Source organism: Eucalyptus grandis, chromosome 8 (assembly GCF_016545825.1).
Source record: "Eucalyptus grandis isolate ANBG69807.140 chromosome 8, ASM1654582v1, whole genome shotgun sequence".
NCBI lineage: Eukaryota > Viridiplantae > Streptophyta > Magnoliopsida > Myrtales > Myrtaceae > Eucalyptus > Eucalyptus grandis.
This window is the reverse complement of record NC_052619.1, coordinates 46499517-46516262: the sequence shown is the minus strand read 5'-3', so window position 1 is coordinate 46516262 and position 16746 is coordinate 46499517. Positions and strand designations below refer to the sequence as shown.

The 16746-nt window shown below is 41.6% G+C and overlaps 2 long non-coding RNA genes and 1 pseudogene across 2 annotated transcripts; 1 reads left to right on the top strand and 2 right to left on the bottom strand.

The window, feature by feature from the left end:
- The first annotated feature begins 3973 nt into the window (after positions 1 to 3973).
- Positions 3974 to 5950, top strand: LOC120287283 (annotated as a pseudogene).
- A 5834-nt stretch (positions 5951 to 11784) lies between these two features.
- LOC120286759 lies at positions 11785 to 12149 on the bottom strand. Its single transcript, XR_005545471.1, has 2 exons — positions 12040 to 12149; positions 11785 to 11953 (listed from the first exon to the last, which is right to left on the bottom strand). It is a non-coding gene; the product is annotated as an uncharacterized LOC120286759 (long non-coding RNA).
- A 190-nt stretch (positions 12150 to 12339) lies between these two features.
- LOC108954832 lies at positions 12340 to 16355 on the bottom strand. The gene is made up of 4 exons (XR_005545472.1): positions 15859 to 16355; positions 15192 to 15662; positions 14243 to 14514; positions 12340 to 12951 (listed from the first exon to the last, which is right to left on the bottom strand). It is a non-coding gene; the product is annotated as an uncharacterized LOC108954832 (long non-coding RNA).
- Between the last annotated feature and the right edge of the window lie 391 nt (positions 16356 to 16746).

Sequence of the window (16746 nt, the reverse complement as noted above, 5' to 3'; positions counted from 1 at the left end):
GCTTAAACCAGATGAAATTCATGCCCTTTTTACTGGCTATTGCTGGATCATTGAAGAAATTATTATAGTTGTATAGTTGCTAACTACAAAAATATATTTAATTATCCAACATTTTAGAATAATTACTACTTGTGAATGTTACCAAATCTTACTATACTAGTAGGTATTTTATAATATTACAATAATTAGCCATACCCACTAATTACTAATTCAATCAAAGTTACGACTTTTGTAAATTAATAATTACTAACTACTTGGAGAAATTATTAGTTATTGAAAGGTTTAAGCTTACTTTTGAACGTGGAAAGTAGATATTGACTCTTCAAATTTACTAAATCTCAATGGATTAAAAGTTTTTATTTCTCTAAAGAGAAATTAAAAATCAAACCAAGAAATTACTAGCTATTGTGAAAGGTACATACTTGTTTTTTCTATATAAACTTTATCTTTTTTTTTTTTTTTTTTTTTTTTTTGGTAAAGGTAAGAAATATATTGACTAGAAACCAGAAAGCTATATAGAGCTATACAACGAGAACTCGAACCCAAAAACTTGCACTTACAGAGATAGAAGTCAGAGCGAGTGGAAAGGGGCCAAGGTAAAAGGAAACAAGCCAAGCGGCGAAATGAGAGGGCCAAACAGCAGCCAAAGAGAACCAGCTAGCCTTCCCCGAAACCCAGAGAGGGAACAACAAAACAAAAGAGGAACCCAAAAGCCCGCTCTAGGACAAGAAGGTAAGAAAGCGATGGTTGCCATAGTGAGTAGCAAAGACCTCCATTCCAAGCTTCCAATGCAACATCTAGGAATTCGAAAGAACCTCCGAACAATAAAGGTTAGAGGAGAAACCCCCTCCTCAAAAGCCGGATGTCCAAAGTAGAAGATTAGTCGGCTAAAATGGAAGGACTGAGCGCCCAGTTTTGTAGTAGTCTTCTATTTGCAGCAATGGGAGGAACATGATGGAAGGATAAGGCTTTGTCCTTTAAAACTCTTTCAAGATGTCCTTTCATGGCTGAGAGGGAAGGAGGTCTACCTCGAAAAGTATGTTATTCTGCTCCATCCATATGATATTGCAAGTAGCGGCAAACCCGAACCGAGCAAGAGAGGAGCGAAAAGAAGCACCGGATAAGTACGTTATCGCCCAGAGCAGATTATCCACCCAAGATTTATTCCGCCAAGCAAAATTAAATCTAGCAGCCCAAAAAATGATTGAGGCAGTAGGAATAGAGCAACCAAAAAATAAGTGGTCGACCAAATCAGGTCGAGAAGAGCAAAAACTGCAATTCACATTATTATACATTTTCCCATTGAAGATTACTAATTACCAATTAGATGAAAATATACCACTTACTAATATTTTGGAAACTACTTATTCGGCTAAAAAGTTACCATACTTGTAGAAAAACACTGCTTTCAAAGATAAAAGAGGAGAGCTAACCTTTTATGGGCCTGTGTATGATAATCTTCCTGTGTTGGTTGAATCTTAAAAGGGCCATTTTTGCCGCATCTAACTAATCTTCTTTCATTCCAAGTAGCCAAAAAGGATATTGTTGCTGACCACCGCTGATCCTACCATTTTTTTCATTAGCAATAATCTTCCTCCGCTTGCGTATATCTCTGTTTATTCTCCTCCTCTTCATCTTCAGATACCTTTTTTTTCATTATTGTCGCACCTATCTCCCCGACTAGATTCTGACCGAGGAGAGAGCGATCCAATCTTTCTCTGGCCAGCACTAGCAAAAAGCATGCTCACTTACTTTTCCGATATAGAGATTTACTCTTATTGCGCAAAGAAGTTACTGAGTGTAAAATTACATTGTATATTGACACTTACTATTTCAATATTATAAGTTACTAGCGGAATGAGGAGTTTATGATTATCGGGTTGTCAAAAGTTGCTCAATGTCTTGAAAAATTACTGATAAAATGAGATGTTACTTATTACTAATGGAAGCACATATGCTTTTTCAGTATAAGAAGTAACTAGTAAGGATAAGAAAAGTTGCTATAACTACTTTTGGTATTTCGGTACCAACTAAATTAGATGAAAGCTTAATCACCAAGTAGAGAAGTTAGGTGATAATAATAGCAAATAATTGTGCACTTCAACCTTTCATGATCACGATTATACAACCTCATATTTATCATTTCACATGAATCATAATTCGATGTGAAAAAATCTATTACTCAATGTAATTGTGTCATGCATGCCTCTTGAACTAACCATTGAGTCAATCAAGCATTCATTTGCTTCAGATTTCACTCGGAATTGGGCGCTCAAATCTGGTTGTTGCTTTGCTTCTTTCACAAATGGAACTCAATTTGTGTTGAATTTTGGATAGATCGGATCAAATGTCCAATGATGTCACTTGCTTTTTTTTATGACCTCGATGTCATCAAATCACATATACCACTCAAATCAACCATTTGGCCAATCGGGCCTAGATTTGATTCTAGTTTCAGTCAGATTCGGGCTCTAAAATCGGGTGGTTGCTTCACTTCTTCGACAAAAATTGAATTCATTAGCATCGAGTTATGGACCGACCGGGTCAATTGTTCGAGAATGCCGAGCCACTGTTCTTAACGACCTCGATGCTCACATAGCGATCGACAACATCAAAACTCTTGCTGGGGAGCAGTGTCAATACTGCAAAGACAGTAGTAGCCCGAAAAAGGAGTGCAATTGCGTTGTTGTCTGCAGACCTTTTCCCTTTCTTTTTTCCATCCCTCTTTCTTTAAATGGAATCGCATTCGGTTCATTATAAGTACACTGTATGTATTTCTCGTATGTAACATTTACGGAAAAGTTTTTTTTTTCTTTTTTGAGCTATGTCATGGGTTGGTAGATATATAGATACAAAAAGATACATACTATATATATATATATATATATATATATATATATATATATATATATATATATATATGTACCCAGGTACGTTTGCGAGAACGCTGTCGTTATGGGGTGGTGAAATCATCGACGGCACCAGAGATGGGGGGCGACCACCGCTGACCGTGGGTCAACCGGGACCCTCCTCTCCGGGGGGAAAGCCTCCTCCTTACGGAAAAGTTGAGTATGTACACTTATGAGATACACTTTTCATGTGCACATTTTTTTCATATTAATTACTAAATCTCATGCACATTCTACTTATGTGAGCGATTATTTTATTCCTTGCACAACGTCATAGTATGTTAATAATTTTAAGTTGGAGGACGGAACAATTAATAGATTTTTTTTTTTTCTCATTATTACTGCTATATGAATTATTTTCAAGAAAGCAAACACCAAAAGAACACTTTTGGTATATTTTTAGTAAAAGCAAACCATATTTTTTAATAACGTTTTTAAAAAATTAAGTTACTTGACTTAATAAAAGTCCATGCGCTCATATTGAAAATCGAGTAAACATATGTCATTATCTAAAAAGAAAAAATGGATTGATATCATGAAAAATCCTAAATTTCAATTTCCACCAAAAAATGTTTGTGATAAATTTTCTCTATATAAGTTTATATTAAATTAATATTAATATTATAGAAAATCATAAATTAGTAAATATATGACAAACGGAGAATAAAATCTCAATTGGTTCACCCATCGATTGACATGTGATATCCAACTTAACAATTTGACAATAATATTTAGTAAAAATTGATAGGGCGAAATTTGTCATAAGTTTAATAATTGGAGATTTTTTTTCTCGTGGCATTAAAAAAAAATAGTCTTTAAACACCTGCAAAAATACTCCATAATACAGTCATTCCCAGCAGTGACGTTCGAATTCAAAAAAAGGCACTCACATTTTCCACCATATTCCCCACTTTCACGTGACCTTTTCTCAGTCCCCCATGACCCCGAACTCCCACTCCACTCCAACCAAGCAATGACACTCAGCACCGCCGCCCTTTCCTCCTCCTCCTCCTCCTCCTCCTCCCGCCGCCCCCCGCCGCCGCCGCCGCCGCCGCCGCCGCCGACCCGCCCTCGACTCCCTCCTCCCGTCCGACGCCGTCGCCCTCCTCTCCTTCAAGTCCCGCGCCGACCTCGACAACCGCCTCCTCTTCGCCCTCAACGAGCGCTTCGACTTCTGCCAGTGGCGGGGCGTGAAGTGCGCCCAGGGCCGCGTCGTCCGCCTCGCCCTCCCGTCCTCCGGCCTCCGCGGCTCCCTCGCCGCCGCCATTCTCTCCCGCCTCAACCAGCTCCGCGTCCTCTCCCTCCGCAACAACTCCCTCTCCGGCCACCTCGCCAACCTCCGCCCTCTCCCTCGGCATCAACTCCTTCTCCGGCCCCTTCCCCTCCTCCCTCCTCTCCCTCCGCCGCCTCCGCGTCATCGACCTCGGCCTCAACGCCTTCGCCGGCCTGATCCCGGCCCAGATCACCGCCCTGGACCGGCTCGACACCCTCCTCCTCGACGGGAACCGGTTCGGCGGGGCGCTGCCGCCCCTCAACCAAACCCTGCTCAAAGCTTTCAACGTCTCCGAGAACAACCTCACCGGCCCGATCCCCGCCACGCCGACCCTGTCCCTGTTCGACCCGTCGGCGTTCGCCGGGAACCCGGGCTCTGCGGCGAGGTGATCAACAAGGCGTGCGCGTCGGGCGCCCCGTTCTTCGGGCCCACCTCCTCCGGTGGCAACAGGAGCAGCTCCGTGCCGGCTCTGCTGGCGCAGAGCGCGCAGTCTCAGAACGGCGTCGTCGTGTCGCCCGCGTCTTCATCGCCGAGGAAGCCCAAGAGAACCGGCGTGATCCTGGGTTTCGCGCTCGGGATCATACTGCTGGTTTCGGCATTGCTGATCGTCTTCATCCTGTGCAAGGCCCGGAAACACCAGACCCACGCGAGACCGAAAGGGCCCGCGGAGCCCGACGAGCCCGTTGTGCAAGCTAGGGCCGTGAATTCTGCGGCTCCGAACTTGATGACGGAGCTGCGAGAGAAGTACAACAGCAAGATTCAAGAGGCTTAGCACAGAGTTCAGAGGAGCGGGTGCTTGGTGTTCTGCGCAGGAGAGTCGCAACTGTACACGTTGGAGCAGCTCATGAGAGTGTCCGCCGAGTTGCTCGGCAGAGGCATGATCGGGATGACGTACAAGGCCGTGCTCAACAACCAGCTGATCGTGACCGTGAAGCGGCTCGATGCCGGTAAGACGGCAGGCACGAGCGAGGGGGTATTCGAAGGGCACATGGACTCCGTGGGCTGGTCGAGGCACCCGAATTTGGTGCCCATGAGGGCTTTCTTTCAGGCCAAAGGGGAGAGGCCTGTGGTCTTCGATTATCAATCCAATGGCAGCCTCTATAATCTCATTCATGGTATGTACATTTTACTTATTTTGCGAATACCATTTTTTATCATTGATTCGATTCTTTTAGCATGTACGAGACAGTTTTGTTTTGTTCATTGAGCATCAATAAGTATGGCTTCGTTTCTTTTGAGGTCTCTCTTTGATGGGCTTGTCGAATGAGAAAATATTTTCTCTTAGGCGTATCTCCTATTCCACGTCATCGGCAAAACACTCAATTAATTGATTGACACGTGGCACATGGATCCCACTTGTCAATTACTGCCTCCCTTCTCTCTCACTGTTACTCTCCTCCCCTCCGTTACTGACCCGTGACTCGCTCTCTCTTCCTCTCTACTTTTCTTTTCTTTCCTCTGTGTCCGCCGTGGCTCGAGTTTTGAGCTCATAGCCGCTTTGGCCATGGAGCTCGACCTTGAACCTAGGGCTTGGGGTAGCTTTGGCGGCTCGAGTTTCGAGCTCGGCCTCAAGCTCATAGCAATGGCCACTTGAGCTTCGAGCTCGTGGCCATGGTGGCCCGAGCTTTAAACTCTCATCCATAGCCGCTAGATTAGAGAGGGAGGAATGGAGGAACTTCTTGCTGAAGTCTTAAGGTGCGCATGATAAAATTTATACTTCTCTATTTCTCTGTTTCTCGAAATAGATCTGGAACAGAAATCCGTTTAGTAACGAAATTTGATTTTTCTATTTCTGGAACAGATTTCTATTCCATAAATAGATTTGAAGAAGAAATCATAAGCTAAAAAATTGTTAACTTCTCAATTTCTGAAATAGAAATCGAAAAATCAATTTCTGGCTAGAAATTAATTTTTGTTCCAGAAATTTTATCATGTGCACCCTTGTTGAGCGGGGACGGTGGAGCACAAATGCAGGTGCTATCAAGCTTGGCAAAGTCAACGGTAAACGCACAAGGTGACCAACCACGGCGTGATGTCTATGCAAAATCGCTGCGAATCCCCTAAGATCGCCGTCTTACTGCAAATTAAGCTCGATCAAGTCTCCACGCTCCTAAACCTCGAGACCTCGTGCCAAATCGCCTCCCCCTAATCGTCACCCCTCCTCGACCTGAAGTGGGCATGAGCCTTGCACTCGAGCTCGAGCCATGGCGGACAGAAGAGGAAGGGAAAAAAGAGACGTATGGAGAGGAAGACAGAGAGAGTGCCACGGTCGGTAACAACGAAGGGGAGGAGAGAGAGTGAGAGGGAAGGGCCACATATCGACTAAACAATTGAGTGTTTTGTTGATGACGTGGAATATGACATGCCCCCAATATTAAGAATATTATGCATTTTTCGTTTCTCTGCTGTAAAGAAGGGGAGGGACATTTCTTGTTGACTTCTTGAGAAATGCTGGATATACGGAGTAGATTATCAAATTCAGTCCAGTAATAAGGTGCGCTCACTATTGTTGTCGCCTTCAAAAACTCAAGCTCGAGCTTTGGTTTGGTAAGATCAGCAACTCAACCACCATCAATAAATTGGAAAATATCTTATGAGTTTTCATCCAACAATGTGTGAAATGCAAGGGGGAAAAGAAGATTTAGGGCCCGTTTGGTTGGGCATTCCCAAAGCCCCTTGGACCCCAAAGCCCCTTAGGGGAAAATTTGAGTGTTTGGCAAATTTTTTGGAAGCTCCTTTGCCCAAGTATGAGCATTCGGAATGCTCAATGCTCAATGCTGGGGAGGGGGCATTGGGCATTCGGCATTTGGGAAATGCCATGCCTATGTTCATCATTTTTTTTTTTTCCTGTGTCTTCTTCTTCTTCTTTCCGGCCACCGAGCTTCTCCGGTAGCCACCGCAGCTGCCGCCTGAGGGTCGCGCGTCGCCAGTGACCACCGTCTGGGGGTGCCGCGACGCGTGACCTGGGGCGGCGTGACCTCGGGCGGCGCGCCCGAGGTCCGCGTCGCCCGAGGTCGCCTCGGGAGGTCGCGCGGACCTCGGCAGCGTCGCCCGGTTTCGAGCGAACCAGGCGACGCCGCCCGAGGTCCGCGTCGCTTGCCGAGGTCGCCCGAGGTCGCGCGGACCTCGGGCGGCGTCGCCGGTTCCGCGCGACTCGCACCGCCAGATCTGGGCGGTCCGGAGGCCGTGATCTCGGCGGTCCGCGGCCAGATCTCCGGCTCTACGACCTCAGCGCCCGAGGTCGCGCCTGTGCAGCCGACGATGTCGCTTGAGGCGCGCCGCGCGCCGCTCGGGTCCGCGCGACCTCGGGCCGCAGATCTGGCTCTCGCCTCCAGGCGCCGAGGTCGCGGCGACGGCGTCGCCGCGACCTCAGCGGCCGGACGGCCAGATCCTGGCCGTCCGCACGCCGGCCGCGCATTTTCTTTCAGATTTTTTAAAAAAGAAAATTAAAAGCAAAAGCCCATTTGGAATAAAATTTGCCAAACGGTATTTTCGCACAAGCAACTTTTCAATGCATAATTTGCCAAACAGCCGAGCATTCCCGAAAATCCCTTTATCCTAAAGATATTTGCATTTGGCCAAAGACATTCTCCAAAAGCCGAACCAAACGGGCCCTTAAAACACCTAGAAAGGTGATTGAAGGTACCTACATTGATAAAGAAAAGCACATTCATTTGGAATGTTTCCATAAGCGGTGGTATACTTGTTGTTCCATAAGCACATTATATGTGCAATAGAAGGAATTTCTTTGCTGTTCCATAAGCACATCATATGTGCAATAGAAGGAATTTCTCAAAGGTATAGTCCGTGTGGCAAGTTTAAAATTTGCACTCAACTCATGATTGATGAAATTCAATTCTAGTGATTATTGGCATTTATCAACTTATCGGATGCTCACCGGCCATTGCAAACCTCGGCCTCATCAAATCTGGGGGAGGCTGAGCCTTGCTAGTGGTTAGGCAACGCTCAACCTCATGACTCGGCCTAGCTAGGCTAGGGCAAGGTCGAGTCTTGTCGATGGCCAGGTGAAGCCGAGCATCGTCGAATCGCTTGGCCACCGGTGAGGTCAAGGCTTGTTGTGGCCAGGTGAGCCTCTAACGAGCTTGTCGAAAATCACCCTAACCTGGCGAAGTCCAAGAATGGCCAAATGACTAGCTGGGACTAGAAGGAAGAAGAACAATAAGAAGAAGAGGGAAGAAGAAAATAAAGAAAAGAAAAAAAAAAGTTAGGTTTGATTCTTGAAATTATTCTCAAGAACAATAAGTAACTTTTTTTCTACTTTTTGATTTTATTCCAAATCTATTTCAAGAGCAAAAATCTCATCAAACGGTTTTTTTATTTTTTATTTGTTCTAGGGAACAAAAAAATAAAATCAGTTATTTCAGAAATAATTGCCGAACAATGCCTCATCTTTTGAGCTTCAAATGAAAAATCTGATCGTGTGATGGATTGGAGATCAAATAAAATAAGATTTTATCTCTAAAAATTCTTATCAATAAGGGTGGAGCTACCTCTATAAATAGAGGGCCTGGGGACTTCGTGGGGGTTGGTCGCTTTCTACGGGAGAATTGAGAAAAGAAAAGGAGCTCGGCCGCATTAAAAGAGAGAAGAGAAAGGAAGTGTGTTCACAGAAAAAGTGAAGAGCTTGGACTCTCTCTCTCTCTCTCCCCCTGACATATTGATAAAAAAAAGTCAAGAGAGGGAACAACATTTTGCACAAAAAGACAAAAAGGGGTCTAAAAGGAGAGCGTTGTGCTACGGTGAGAACGAGAGGGAGAAAACTCGTGCACTAGAAGACAAAATGAGGGACTCCCATATTTTATTATTATATTTTTTTATTGCGGGGGTAAAAGGGTCATTGTGAAAGGTTTTGTTTCTTTCCCCTCTCTAGCCTATTTTAGCCAGCCGCACGAAGGAGCAATAAAGCAGAAGTGTCAGGAATAACCGCACGGCAAGGTTCGAGTGGTTTTAGCCGCACAGTGACTACCTAGAGAACCGCGCCGTGAAGAAAGGAAATCGAGAAGCCGTGCAAAGAGAGCTCCTATTCGTCGGCGGCAGAACAAAGAACACTTTACGTGCAATTGAGTAGTTTTATTTATAAACACTTCGTATGAAAATACGTTAGCAATTATAAATTATAATTCTCTTATTATAATAAATTATTTTTTTACTCTCCCTAATAAAGGTGCTAATATTTGATCAAGCTAGGTAAATTTTTGTAGGTCCTTTATTATTCTTTGTCTATTTCTTTCATGATTTTGTATTAACTTAAACTTCTGTGTCAATATTACAACTTTCTTACCCAATTGAGACCGTAGCTTCCTAGTTTCAAGAAAAAAAGGTACAAATTGTTTTTAATAGATTAGCTATGGTGTTTGTTTATGGTTAGACAAATAAGCAAACTATTGTGTCATTTTCTTAGTTAGAAAAATAACCGGTCATAATCTTTATTGTACCAATATCACTAGTTAATTGTCATAATAAAATTTTTGTTTTTTGTTATTTTAGCAAACACAAGAAGAACTCCTGTCAACACCACAAGTGTAAAATGGTGTCACGCTATATGACGATGAAGAATGTCAAAGAGAAGCTGCCATAGATGAGCCAAAAGGAAATCAAATTGACGAAGATATTGTAATAAAACCGAGGCAAGGAATGGTACTCGATTCCGTAGAGGAACTCTTAAGGGTACTGCAAAAGATAGGCTAAACAAGTGGGACTTGGTGTCCCAAGGAGGAGCTCGCAAAATGGAGATGACGGTAAGATCTAATGCTTGACTTTTGCATGTTCTCGTTGTGGAAAGAGTATGTGTAGATTGGCTAATGTTGTTAAGCCAAGGCCTGTGTCAGGAGCAATGTGAAAGCAAAGATTAGTGCTTGTTTTATGTCTAGATGGAAAGTACATAATGCCATCTTCCCAACTTGACCACAACCGTAACTTGAATCCTGGGAAAGGTCGTGATCAAAATGCTCCAAGAAGTTACATGCTCATGTGAGAAGAAGGTTTGAATTGAAATGACAGAGCTGCTATAAGAATCAACAGGAATTTCTTTTATCGCCTGTTGTTGAGGCAGGAGACTATGCAAATCTTAAATTTGGTGAGAGAGAACGTCAAAATTTCATTGAAAATGCAAGAAAGCTCAGACTTGAAACTAGAGATGGCGAAGTCATAACTATTTTGTTGGATGCAAAGTAGAAATGATAGTTTTTTCTAGGGATGGGTTTGGATGACAGTTCCAAGACATTCAGCATCACACGGAGTGTTAGCACCGATCCTCCCAAAAATTTATACACAAAATTGTGTAAACATGGAATATCCTTATACATCTACTTGGGCAATATAGAACAAATTCAAGGTCAATCTAGTGTCGAATAAACTACTATATATTAGGAAAAAAAAGAATAAAAAGAAAACTAATTTCAAACTCAAGTATGGGACAGGCTCAGAGGGGGTCATTAAATGGAAGGAGGCTCTCTCTAAATCCACCAATGTGATGGGAACGCATTTGTATGATGGTTAATCCCCAATTTCGAACTCATTTATCTTCTGCTATCAAAAATAATTTTAACTGCCTGGGAGAGGAAGTGTCGAGACTTGACTAGCTTAACACCTACACCAATCGACCGAGTCGACCTAACCTATGACATCGATTTCTGCCTTGCTTTTGTCAGGTACAAATAAATGGAAGCTATATTAAAGTATGGAAGTTCTATTCTCATTTCTGACTATGCTTCAAGTGGGAAAGAGAACTTGAAATGAAAAAGCTATGCTCTAAAGTCAAGTCCAACGCAGCCTTTCAGAAATTTTTGCATTCCATCCATAAGATATATTGATCGAATAAAATGATCTGAATTCAACGGCACCAATATGTAAAATTATCCAGCAAATAGTAAAGTTACATGGTAAAGTCTAATATGAATTGAAGAGTAAACATCGAAACTTGGCATTCTTCGCTCTACACAATAAGAGTATATGCTTTGTGCGTGTCCACCATAAATTTCATCGCTACCAAAGCCATTATTGACTAGAAAAGACTAAACTTGATCAGAAATTTTTGGCCCGTTTAAAACTCCTCTTCCTAGATTATGCTGTTCACTTCATGCTAGATAATGGCTATACTTCGTAATTATCCATAAAACTCTCCCTCTTTTGTTTCGATAGGAATGAATATGATTGGATCCATGGCATTGTTGAAGAGAGAAAAATATAGGAGAGATTAGATGTAAACTACAATGAAGATCCTCATAGTTACAGTTAGATAAGACAGAATAGCTATTTCACTAGAGAGATTGGTGTGCAACATTGCTGCTTCAGCTAAAGGGTCAAGAATAGAAGTTTTCAATGTAGAATATTTTAGTTGCTTAAAATTGTTGTTAGAAACTTGAGAATTAGCACAGACAAGGGAGTACACTTCACAGCGAAAACTATATAAAGTAAATTGTTGGTTAAAGAAAGTGGCAGTAATGGAGTTTTGTGATAATGTGACTCAACCATAGAATATCCTCTTACATAAGTATAGCCATACTCTGTCACAGAAACAGACACGAAGGCAAGAAAATGGCACATAGAAGGGTAATTGCTTGGATGCACAGCGAAATACCATTCTGAAAATAGGAAGGAATTTGAATTTATTTTTGAGCGTATGAAGGTATACACCATGAATTTGCTAAAAACCAGAGAAATTTTAACCAATTGATGCCTGTGGCATAAAACATATGGAGCTGCTTGCTTGCTTGTTCAAACTTCCACAAAGACGTAACGCCCAAAAGCTCTGCAGAAGAGTAAAATTAACACCAGCCAGCTTAATTTGGTTAAAGGCAGAAACAGAGCTACATCTGAGAACTTTGAAAAGCTAACCTTCACATCAAATTGTATTGCTACTACAATCTTGTGTGATAAGCATTCCAACTAGCATAAAAGGGGGAAACTTAAAGAGATTAATATACACATAAACATGAAAGAGAGAGAGCAAAGAGCCAGAACTTCAGTCTCTTTGTGTATTGACACTGATACTTCGTATTGTGATGCAATAAGCAATATGGAAAAAAAAAATAGGATCCACAGGAGTGAAGCACAAAAAAGCAATACAAATGTAGCAAATTTTAGAGCACAAGATCATAGTGACTCAAACAATACTTACATTGAGGCCAAAAACAAGATCTACATAACTTCTTTCAATATCCATTTATATTTCAGCATTTGGATAACTCCCAATTGCCTAAAGCTAAATTTGGCTGCAAATTTTCGAATTTGCGGCTTCTAAATAATAGAAATGGCACATGTATAATTTGGGACATTTGCAAATCAGTCCCTTACAGTTCAATTTCAAAATTTAGAATTAGCACTGGCCAAATCAACAAATATCCCACCCATCCATCTTTTGTCACTAACCTAGATGAAGTTGCTTCATGTGACAGCCAATGTAATCGTCACATATCCATAGAAACACATTAGAAAATGGACAAGAGGGTCATAATGATCTCACCAGGAAACAGCACAACTACTAAAGTTGCTGAAAGCGAAGTACAAAAATCATTTACCAAATGCGACAGGTTACATTACACATTATATCAAATATCTCGAATTAAATGCAATCCAGAGGTGGACCTTTCTACCATGGATCAGGAATATCTCCAATAACTGAGATTATCTGTAACAACTTGAGGTGCTTCCCAAGGGCAATTCATGTTGGTATAGAACCCTTACATCATTCTCCGCTTGCATGCATATAAGGCGAAACCTACACCTTCTTAGTGTTGCTTTTGATACCTCGAATGAAACATCAAAGAGACTCTACTCAATCTCTAGCATCTCATCCAGCTCATCAAATGAACAGCATGTAATATAGTTAAACCATAAGTGATGAAACTGTAATGAAGAGAATGTTCTTGTATCATTATTACTATGAACATGATTCACCAATACATGAACACGAAATGCTAGCCCCAATTCCTTCCTCCAATCGCAAGGCAACACATAAATCTAATCCAAGGATACTCCCATGCATATCTTGGGATACCAAGAAAGAGACAGAACATTCTTAAGACTTTAGATAAACCAACATGCTATCTCTCTTCCAGGAAGTATAGTATCCGTGCAGTGAACCATCTCACGAACATCTTGCTATAGCAAATCTATTAAATCAGAATCCCACCAGCTCATGCACACGTGTAATATTAGCCAGGTTAATGCCTTCGGCGAACCAATCCATGACATGAATATAAGTGAACATACACTGACATGGAGTATTGAATGCACTGAATAGGCAACTTTGGAAATCTGGACAGTTCATTGCAGCCATTTGCTTCTAGGCTGCAAATGTTTTGGTGGGAGCTCTAGGATCTCCTATAGCTGCTTGCAATCATCTAATTTTTTGAGAACCATCAACTCCTCAAACTTGCAAATGCATGCAGGAAGTCTTACAAAGTTATTTCCTAAGAGATGCAAAATATTTACGGAAGAGAAGCAGGTGAGACTCTGAACGAATTCTGCCTTTGACAGATTGCACCCATAAGGAGACCAGATTTGGAAATCCAAGTCTACCATTAGGGAGATTGATTTCTCACTGCTCTTTGAAACAAGCCAAATAATGAACAACCATCAAGAGAAAGGTGCTCTAGACATTGCATCTCGTAAATGCTAATAGGAGGACTGATAAGACTTTTGCATGAAATCAAAAGCAAAAACTTAATAGAGATTAGGTTTTCAATTAATGCAGGAAGTTATTTTATAGAGGTCTGAGATAAATAAAGTTTTGTTAAGCTCTCCATATCCTTAATATCAGGAAACTCATCAGCTAAGAGCAGCCAATTACATTGACTGTTTTGTCCAGCTTCAGTTTGCTTGAAAGCTCCTTGATTTTCAAGCACCTACTTAAGTTCAATGTCTCCAAATTTGGCACCTCTGAGAAGTTTCGAACTTTAATCAACAACTTACAGCAGTTGAAATTCAGGAACTTCAAATTTCTATACAGCAGCAGCCAATTAAAAATACCATGCTTTTATCAAATTAAACGAAGAGAATGCTCGTGTCATAATTACTATGAGCATGTAAGACATACCTTTAAGTTGTCTCCTAATTATTTAATCCAGCTGTTATGCACATCGAACCTAACAAGTATCTTTGGACCAGAACTAAACTTCAGAGTTGATAAAGGATATTCCATTCAAGCCACCTTAAGTCGTTGGGAAGACATATGGGACCTCCACGGAACTGTGCATTCAGAACTAGGAGCAATATGAGTCTCCTCATATGTGTGAAAGCACTGGGATTAATGTCTAGCTCTTCCTGTGTTGGCAAGTCCAGCACTATGCCTTTAACAACATTGGTTATCTATCAAGGAAAAGAAAATAATCATCATTACCCAAACCGAATTAGGTAATAGTGTGTAAATTAAAGAAGATAAGATTATCAATGGTTTCATGAGAAACATTCTCTGTATCCTCCGACAACACTTCAGAAACATCATCGTAGCACCATAATCTACTCTATTTGCCAGGGTCATCTGGACACCCTTGTTTCACAATATCCTACATCAGCTGAATCAAGTCATGCTTTTGCATTGTTCTCTGATTCTCAACGGTTGGTAAAGATCTATCTATTAAACTTTGAATCCAAATCAATGTCTTTAAACCACAACTATCAAAAACTCTGGTTACATAATCACTATTCCTCCCCTTAAAGAAGCAAGCAATCTCAAGAAAAATGTCCTTGTTATTGTCCTCCAATGCATCAAAACTTATCTTCAGAACACTGTCTGTATCTTTATTAGGAATTTCAGCAAGTTAACCCAACATAGTGTCCCATTCCCTTTTGCTCCTACCACATAAAAATGGACCCGACAACACAATTGCTAAAGGAAGGCCATTAGCATAGCCCAGTATATTATCTATGGTATCTCCTTGCTTATTCTTTTTTTTTTTTTTTTTTTTTGGATAAGGTTGCTTATTCTTTTTTTTTTCCCTTCAATCTTGGAAAAGCATATGAACTAAAACTTTCAAAAGCTTCACCTTGATCAATGCTTTAACTTCATATACCCAATCTATCCCGTGAGAAGTCACTACATGTTTATCTCGTCATAATAATGATCGTGCTCCCCTTTCCAAACCATTCACATTCTCTGGCTAATACATTCAACTGGTCCCCATGATCCACATCATCAGGCACAAGCAGAATCTTCTTGCAGCAAAGTCTATCTCGTATCAGGTTAAAGCCTCCATCCACACTGAAGACCACTAAATTTTCTTTCCACAATATCTCATATAAGAGTGCTTTCTACAAATGAACCAGGTCGTCAGGTTTACTGCAAGTTTCTCTAACGTTTGCTGGAAAGCCACACCCACCAAACTGACTAGTGATACTGTTAATAGACAACTTTAGCGATAGCGCTCTTCCCTGTACCTCCCGCTCCCCATATTCCCATCATCCGAACCTCATCCAAGCCTGTCTTAACAACGATCTTAGATTCTCTACCCAGCAACCTACACCAAAACAAAGTAGCAAAGGGAGTGGGAATAAATGGCAATATACGATCCATTGAACTAAATAAAAAATGGCACGAAGAAAACAATCACTCTATAACATTCCGAAACATGACTCTTAACGCACTAATCGATCTCATCAAGTATCAACAGATTAGTGAATTCAATATTCTTTTATAAGGTCGAACAGGAATACCGTGATTAGCCATGGTCATAATAATGCCAATCGGACAAATCAGTGACTGGCCAATGCCTTGCCATAACCCCCTCTCTCTCTGCCATCAAATCTCCCCCGGCTCCACTCCGTAGAACAGGGGCAACACCAGCTGTCCCCTTGAGCCTCTTCCACTCCATCACCTTCCTTCACCGAGCTCACTCAATCACCACCGAGACGAAGCATGGTCCTCAGACAAGATGAGCACGGCGATCCGCGACTCCTCGACAGCCTTCGTGACCGCCCGGCGGGATCTCGCGCCTCGAGCCCTCATCGCTGCAGGCGTCAATGCCACCGTGAAGGGAGGAAGCCGGTGCGGACATCCTCGCCTCTGAAGCGGAGGAAGACGTCGAACCGCCATCTTGCTTTGGAAGAGGAAGGAGACAACGACGAGGACGACGTTGGAAGATAGAATGTGATGCTTTTTCCTCTTCAATTTTTTTTTCCAGAAACGACGACGAGTTAAATTTTGAGTTGAATTGTTCGTTTTATGATTTACGAAAGACGGAAAACTGACTTCGTTTTTTTATATTTGCCCAAAATTATAAATTATTCAAATCGCATAGCAAAATCGATCATGGGCCTTCACTAGAATTTCACAGATACGCATCTCTCATAAGCCTATCTCGTCAGCATTGTTTCTTATATGTAAATGCTAGTTTGAAAATGAATTTAGTTACGGTTGCATTACGTGGAAGGTTATGGCAATTATGACAAAAGCTATAGTGGATAATACAAAGTCTTCAAACTTCTCATCTCTTTGACAGATTTACAATTGACTTGGAATCTTCGAGATTTCATATAATCTTCAGAACGGATACACTAAATTAATATCTAGTGATATTATCTTTTGAATTTTATTTCGTTTTT